The sequence below is a fragment of the Eretmochelys imbricata genome, chromosome 6, assembly GCF_965152235.1.
Source record: "Eretmochelys imbricata isolate rEreImb1 chromosome 6, rEreImb1.hap1, whole genome shotgun sequence".
NCBI lineage: Eukaryota > Metazoa > Chordata > Testudines > Cheloniidae > Eretmochelys > Eretmochelys imbricata.
Window position 1 is genome coordinate 50,755,774 of NC_135577.1, and position 8,634 is coordinate 50,764,407.

Consider the following 8,634-nt stretch of genomic DNA (forward strand, 5'->3'; position numbering starts at 1 on the left):
TTGGGCACAGCAGGGAACACAACACAGACAAAAGTTATAACAAACAAAATGGGTGACAAATGATTGAAATATGAATTGTGGATTTTTGGGGATTCACACCATAATTTACAGATTAGCATAGCATAGCATAAAACACTGTTTTAAAGAGGTCATCTCACTGTGCCAGTCCCATGCAATCATACTATCCCACTCCATAGATCACCCACAGGGGTCTGAATGCCTTGACCTTCAGATCCATAGGCCCTTACTATTTGAGCTACAACAGTAACTGCAAATAGCTTTCTAGACCAGCTGTTGGAGAACAACTTGTGTAACGCACTAAAAAAGTTTGTGTCAACTGTTAATTAATCAAGCATAGAATATAGGTGATCAGGACGCTTGAAGAAAGAGTAAAGGTTTCAGGCTAGGGACCCAGGAAACCATGTGTTCCAGTGGACACAGCACAAAATGGGGAGTCAGCAAACCTGAGTTCTATTCCTGATTCTTTTATGATCCTGTTGGGTAAACTTGAGCAAATCACTTCATCTATTTGTGACAATTTCTGTAAAATAGAGATGATATTTACTTTCTTTTAGTAACTAACTTTGAGATTTATGGATAATGGCTGGGATTTATAAAGGAGTTTATGGGAGCTAAGCACTGAAATCCTAACTCCTACATGCTTATGCGCCTTTGAAAATCCCTGCTAAAAAGAATTATAACCAAGTTTTACTATTATTATGAGGTACTTTCCTGCTTCCATCTCTTGTGACTCTCCAAAATTTTCCAAGTCAAAGTTTCTTGCTTGGCTGGATGCTTGGACCCCTTTGGGTATGTCTATACAGGGATAAAAAAACCGCGGCTGGCCTAGGTCAGCTGACTCAGGCTCATGTGATGTGGGGGCTGAAAAATCACTGTGTAGACATTTGGACTCAGGCTGGACCCCGAGCTCTGGGACCCTGTGAGAGTGGAGGGTTCGAACCCTAGCCCAAATGTCTACACAGCGATTTTTAGCCCCTCAGCCTGAGCCCAGCGAGCCTGAGTCAGCTGACCCAGGCCAGCCGCAGCTGTGCTGTGGGTCTTGTATCTCTATGTAGATGTACCCCTTTTGATCCCATCTTTTCAGGGCTCTGTGTGCATCTTTCCAGGTCTGCATCTTGTTTTCTCTATTCACAGCAGTGTCCTATTGGCTGGCTTTAAAGTAAACCTGGTAAAGTGGAACAAATGCTGGAATATTTGCTGTGATTGTGAAAGACCTTCTCCAGCAGTACAGTAAAACCTTGAAAGCTAATGAAAGCCATTAAAAGCATCAGTTACACAAAGATCTGGAAGTGCTGTAAAATGTTTCAGTACTTCCTGATAGAATATAATAAGATAATTGTGCCCTTTGAAAGAATATGCCATTTAAAACTACTCTGCAACAATATTTATTAAGGATCTATGGAGTCTATGATTAAAAAAAAAATCCTAAATTAACAGCTGACAAGGAAATAAACCTGTTCTGTTTCCACTCTAGTTGAATTATTATAGAGCCATTCAGTAGAACAAAAACAAACCCCCTCTTCTCTTAGCCTTCACCAGTCATGTTTAAGGAGATTAATTCTACATACAAAAGGTAATACAAAAGTCAAAAGAAAACATCAAACTGTAAATGAACTGACTTTCCTCACCCTGGAGCTTGAAGTATCTTTTCCCCTTTCCCTTAAAAAACTCTGAAATATATAATTTGCCTGTTCCGGTTTAATGGTTAACCCATCCTAACTTCAAGGTACATGAATAAAAATACAATTATGCAATATTTTTACTTAAATAGTTTTGCTATAGTTAGCCCCTCAGAGGCACTCTACCTAGTTTCTGAGTTTTCAGATCAGTTTACATTACTACATTTACAATGATCACTATAGCTGTTCTAGTTTACCACAGATAAGCAACAACTAAAGTAGAATCAGCTTAGCAATGTATAAACTGGCCCAAGGATATCTTAAGATCAAAGGTGACTGGGTTAGAAAGTAGCTTCTACATTATTTAATCCTTCCCACACCAGTGGGATAGGACCATACTTCAGATTATATTAAATACACGCATGTTAAAACAAAGTGATATACACTAGGTACGCTGCATGATTGCATGTAGAAATAGTTAATTTGATTTACAGCTACCTCTGGTTAAATCTAACCTTTCGGAAACAATCTAATTTAGATTCTAAAGACAATTAACTATTTCATCTTACTACTATTTATAAAAACTAGTGGGCTTAAGCAGCCAAAATATCCATTGAAATCAGTAACAGTAAACTAAACATAGTTTCCATTTAACTCCATGGGGGTGTATAAGGAGTACAGTTTTGGACACAGTGTATGTAAATTTAGTAAAGACAAACATTCCAGTTTTAGCAACACAATTTGAAAAAGAAATATAGACATTTAAAATGTCTGAGGAATATTGCTGGGTGCCATGTTTATTGTCTCAATGCAAGATAAGTTTTTTGGAGCTGCCTGCCCTGCAAATTCAAAGCCAACCTGGTTTCTTTCCATCTGTCACTTCATTGCCAGAAGTAAAGATTCTTCAGGCCAAATTAGTCCCACATTATACCTGTGCAACTCAACTTTCTTCAAATTAGGCCCTCAGTACCAACCCATTGTAACTGATTATAGTTAGTGCTCAATCCACTAAATGGGAGTATTATTATTGACTTCAGTTTGTATTAGATTGGATCCCTGCCATTGATGTACAAGAAGGAGCAGCTTTCAGTTCATATTTTGTTAGCTGTGCTGTCTCTACACAGTTAGTAGAAGTAAAAAGCAATAAAAAAACCTAAACATTTTTGTCATTTAAATCAGGAGATTTGATTCTGAAAATACAAAAAGATATATTGAAAAAGAAGGAATTACCACTTCCAGTCTGCCAGTAGCCTGTATCTGAAAGTGGCTAGAAACAGGTGCTTCAAAAGTGTAAAATGGTAGGCAACTCTGAATAACCTGCCCACGGGAAAGTTTCTTCCTAGCTCAGTTAATGGTTGATTTATGTCCCTATAGTGGTTGGTCAATCAGCAGGCCTCCTGGTTTGGGCCTCTGACCTCAGTCTTTATTTCAGTTCAGTAAGTCCTTTGCTTTCTGGATGAGGTCCTTACTGGACTGGCCTCGATGGTAACCCTTCGCTGCCCTTCTTGGGGCCAGAAATTGCGACCCTGGGGTGCGTTGGGGGATTCAGACTCCTCCGGGTCCCAGCCCAGGTCCCTGAAAATGTAGAAGCATCCAATAGCCTGGGTTTGGCCCACTCTTGCTCATGTTCCCTGGGCCACTTCCTCTCATCCTTCATCTCATCCTCTCATCTCAGTTTGGGGTATGGCCACAAGTGAGTTACAGTCCTTGCCTAGAATCCCCACGGTCTAGGGCCAAGGCCTGTGACACTCAGGTGCCCTTGCCCTTAGTTCAACTCATAATTAAGTTTGAAATTTATTGCCATTCAATTTCATTGAATGTTCTTTTGGTTCCTGTATTACAAGAAAGGGTAAACAGGAATGTCCAACTTATTTTATACCATTCATTCTTTTGTCTACACATCTCCTTTCTAAAGCAAACAGTCCTTCTCTTTTCATCCTCTCCTCATACAAAGTCTCCCCCACCGCCCCCATGCATTTAGTTATTATTGTCACCTATCTCAGGACTGCTTCTATTTCTATGTTTTTAATAGATGGGGTAATCCGATCTGAACGTAGAATTAAAAGTGAGGGCATATTGTTAAAACTAAAGATTAAAATGTAATCTGTACACTTTTAGAAAGAATAAGCAGCATACATTAACTTTATTATTTACCAAAGAGCGGATCATACTTAATTGTTGACCACAAAACCATAGTTAAATATGAAAACTTCTCTCTTTTAGAGGACAAATTACAATTGAACAAATTTCTTGCAAATTTCTTTTTAAAGTTAGTAAATATTTAATAAGGGAGCTATCTTTACTCAGAGCTTCATAAAGTTACTGTTTATCTTACACATCTCTATGTAAAAATTATGAAAACACCAATTATAGATGTCTTCAGAATATCAAATCTACAGTATAACCCTATTCATAACAAATATGAAATTTCCAAGGACAAAGCAAAATATTTTGTTCATCTGAACAACAAAACATACATTTCATATTTCATTAGCACTGTAAAAGCAATTTTTTTGAAGTCCAGGTGACTTACAAAAATAAGAGCTATGGGCATTATTCAGTAGCAAATATTTTCGGTCATATATGCTGTGGAAACTGCAGTGATAATCTTCTAATCGTCTCCCCACAAAAGCATATGCTGCCTATATCAGTCAGACAAATTTTTATTAAATATAGTCCTATCACAGCATCTTAGTCTAACATTACATTAAGAGACTATGCTAAAAATAAAAAGGTTTTATGCAATGTAAAAATTATATTATCTGTGTGAAAAGGCTCTTGACACTGATGTCCTTAACTTCACATTGTACTGGTGAACAAGTAGAATGTAGGCAATCATAACACACACTTTTTTCACGCTGCCTAAGCCAGGACGACTTAACCCTGACTTAGGAAAGACCACTTCTAGGAATAAATGGTCAGTTCAGTCTCCATGGCTTACTCCAAATTTGGTCTCTGATTGAATCTTTCAGACAGGGTGACAAAGCGATCCGTGATAGTATTTTTGGGCTAAATCCACAAAGGGACATAGGTGTGCTGCCAGTCAGGGAATTCACAGCCCTGAGATAGGTGCCCAGACTCCCTACACAATGCACAGGGTTAGACACCTGAAAATGGGATTCCCAGGAGTCAGCAACTGAGCATAGAGCTAGTAGGAAATGCTGAGGAGACACAGGCAGTAATGTAGGTCAAGACCTTGCCCTTCAAGGGAATTAGGCACCTAAATCTGGGCCTGCGAGAGAGGCCTATCTCTGAATTCAGTAGAGCAGCTGATATGGGTTGCAACTAATAAAGAATGAAAGGAGGGTAATATGATTAATGCTAAAGAGACAATTAGGATCCTAAATCCCTTTGTGGATTAAGCCCTTTGTTATTTAGACTATTCGTTAGTTGATTCAAAAAAGCTTAAGCATGTGATTAATTTTAAATATGTGTTTATTTCACCCTTATCCAACAAAGCATTTAAGAACGTGTACATCCCATTGACTTTCAAAGGTCCAAACTGTGTTTTGTATTAAGCAAATGTTTAAATGTTTTGCTGAACCACGGCCTATAAGATCTGGACTAAGATCACCAAACTCATTAGATGCTGACTATTGAATAATTGTCTGTGAGAAAAATGGTTCACATACAAATACACAGCTTGGTCCTGCTCCCATTGGAAAAAAATGGCAAAACTCCCAGTGCAAGAACTCATCTTCCCCCCTTTCTCTCCCCTTTCCCCCCGCCCCTCCGATCTGGCTCCTTTACACATAATAAAAAGGCTGGAGTGGCATAAAGGGGCTTAAAAGCCCTGGATCCAGCCACTGGAGAATTCCCTGGGTTTAGGAAACAAGGGGGAGAAAGGTTAAGTTGTCTTCTGAGGACGCTCCCACCAGCCCTTGCACAGAGTGCGTGCTGTGCAGATCTCAGGGTGGAAAGAGCATGTCGGGGTAAGGCTGCAACACAAAGTGCTGGGGAGATTCCAGGCAGTGCTGTAATCAATACACAGCCAGGGACAGGCTGCCATAACTTAGGTCAGTGGTTTTCAAACAGCAGGTTGCAACCCAATACTGGGTCGCGGAACGTAAGACACTGGGTCGTGGCGGCTCTGGTCAGCACCGCCAACCGGGCCGTTAAAAGTCCCATCGGTGGTGCTGCCTGGCTAAGGCAGGATAGTTCCTACCTGTTCTGACACTACGCTGTGCCCCAGAAGCGGCCACCAGCAGGTCCGGATCCTAGGCAGAGGGGCCATGGGGCTCCATGCGCTGCCCCTGCCCTAAGCACCAGCTCCGCAATCCAGCTGGGGGGACGGTGCCTGCGGGCAAGAGCCATGTGGAGCCTCTTGCAGGTCTTCACCTAGGAGCCAAACATGCTGCTGCCACTTGTAGGGCACAGAGCAGTCCGTGGTGCCAGGACAGGCAGGAAGCCTCCCTAAGCACCCCCACTGCACCGCTGACTGGGAGCCGCCCGAGGTAAGCTCGCATCCCAATCCAATGCCCCAATCCCCTGCCCCGAGCCCCTCCCTTCACCCCAAACCCCTTATCCCCAGCCCCACCCCAGAGCCTTCACCCCCAGCCCAGAGCCCTGACCCACTCCAGCACCCAAACCACTTCCACCAGCCCAGAGCCCCTCCCACACCCTGAACCCCTCATTCCCAGCCCCACCCTGCAGCTCTCACCCCCACACCCCAACCTTCTGCCCCAGCCCTGAGCCCCTCCCAAACCCCAAACCCCTCATCCCCAGCTCCAGTGGGTTGCAGGCATCAACAATTTTCTTCAACTGGTTGCCAGAAACAAGGTTTGAAAACCACTGCCTTGGGTTCTCTAACTTAGGGTCTGTCAGTGTTACACCATGGAGCAGCCCAAGATCAGGAGAGTGCAAAGGTGGTTTGAACTATGATAGTCCTCTGCCCTGGGCTGAGAGTTCTGTGATCTCTCTCTAAGGAGCACAGCTCAGCCTCTCACTCTTTAGGTATGTCTACATTGCAATTAAACACCCATGGCTGGCCCGTGTCAGCTGACACAGGCTCATGGGTCTTGAGTTATGGGGCTGTAAAATTGCAATGTAGACATTGGTGCTCAGGTTGGAGCCTGGGCTCTGGGACCCTCCACCCTCATGAAGTCCCAGAGCTCAGGCTTCAACCCAAACCCAAATGTCCACACCAGTTTTACATCCCCATAGTCCAAGCCTAAGTCAGCAGACATGGGCCAGCTAACCCCAAGACATAACCCTTTGTGATTTCAATGGAAGCAGGATGGGCACTTTAGTAGTGACTTGTGTTATCTTCCCCACCAGTACAATGTGAAGTTTGTCATGTTAACAATGTCATTTTTTTCCTCAGATGAAAAATGATAATCCTGGTGGTGCCATGAGAATACACTTGTGTAATTCATGTTATATCCATGCCATCTGGGAAGACAACATATGTCACTACAAAATAACATCCTCCACCATGGGCCAAAATGTTTAAATGGTTATAGGTGAATATACTGCACACCTATATAATTATGTTATATTGGCTGCCAGGCTGCAAAGTTGGGATCTCTATGAGGATTAAGGTAGGGAGAAACCTTTCACCAAGGCCTCATAGCAACATCAGAACAACTCAGAGTGTGTCAGGTTTCAGAGTGGTAGCCGTGTTAGTCTGTATCAGCAAAAATAACAAGGAGCCCTTGTGGCACCTTAGAAACTAACAAATTTATTTGGGCATAAACTTTCGTGGGTTAGAACCCACTTCATCAGATGCCTGGGTGAAAATACAGGAGCAGGTATAAATACATGAAAGGATGTCATGTGTGTGTCATTGACCAATCCTCCTCCTCCTGGCGGCTATAGTCTATTCAAACGGCTCCACTCCTCCTGTGTCCTTGCCCATCCTCACACCTCCTCCTGCATCCTGGGGCATAGGGAGTCCCCCTAATATGCACAGAGGCCCCGATCAAGCAAAACAGTTAAACTTGTGCTTAAGTCCATTCCTAACCAGAAAAGCATTTAAGCATCTCCCTAACTTTAAGAACATGCTTAATTGTACCCAGGTGCAGAACTGCATGGGTTCCCCACATTCTGTCCCCTTGCTTTTTCAGTAATCTCCTAGGTCATGGTCATGCGTGGCCACAGATTATGTGGCTGGATTTGGTCCTTTATGCATGCAATATAGACAATGTAATGAAAGTAGTTTATATTTAACTATTTTGAAAGCAGATTTCTCTCTGCAGACAATACCCTCGTGGAGAACTGAGTGTGCTGACAGCTATCACTTCCAGTTCAGCTCATTGATGCTCTTAAAATCAAACTTCACTTTTCATTTAAAAAAAAAAAGCAAGTTGTAAATCAGAGGTTTGCAGCCAACTGTAGGGGACTAATACATATATAAAGGGAGGAAAAGCAACAATCTTCACCTAGTATTTTAACTAGAATTGTCATTATTGACATGATTAGTATTTGGTAAATCTAGGGGGGAAGTACCCCAAAAAATTAAACATCAAATATATTTATCTTTAAAAATCCTTTGTTTCTGGCCAATCTGCAGTAGGAAAGACTATCATGACATGCACGCTGATGAAAACCACTTTCTGAGTTATTAAAAGCACTGATTTTACCTTGGGGCACTGCTATCTTTACTACTTGGTTTGACTGTATTGCACTTGGCTTGTATAAACTGTAGCAATACCTAAAAAGCATAATCTGCACTAATTTTGATGTCTGCTCATAAATTAGTTTTTAATTTATTTTTAACTATGGAATAGGCAAAGGCTAATTATGTTGGCGTCAAAATTATTCCACCTTTATTCCAAACTTAATTGTAGGATTTTTTAGATTCAAAGACATTTGAAGGTCCAACTCTCTCCTAAATCAGAGATGTTGCAACATATGTGATCTGGGATATAGGATAAAAGCAAGCTATAAATACTCTTAAGATATGATCCCACAACTCATGTTAACTTAGCAACTATCAGGATCAGGCCCATAGCATGGAAATGAAAGAACATTAATGCCATATTCTGGGTAAGAT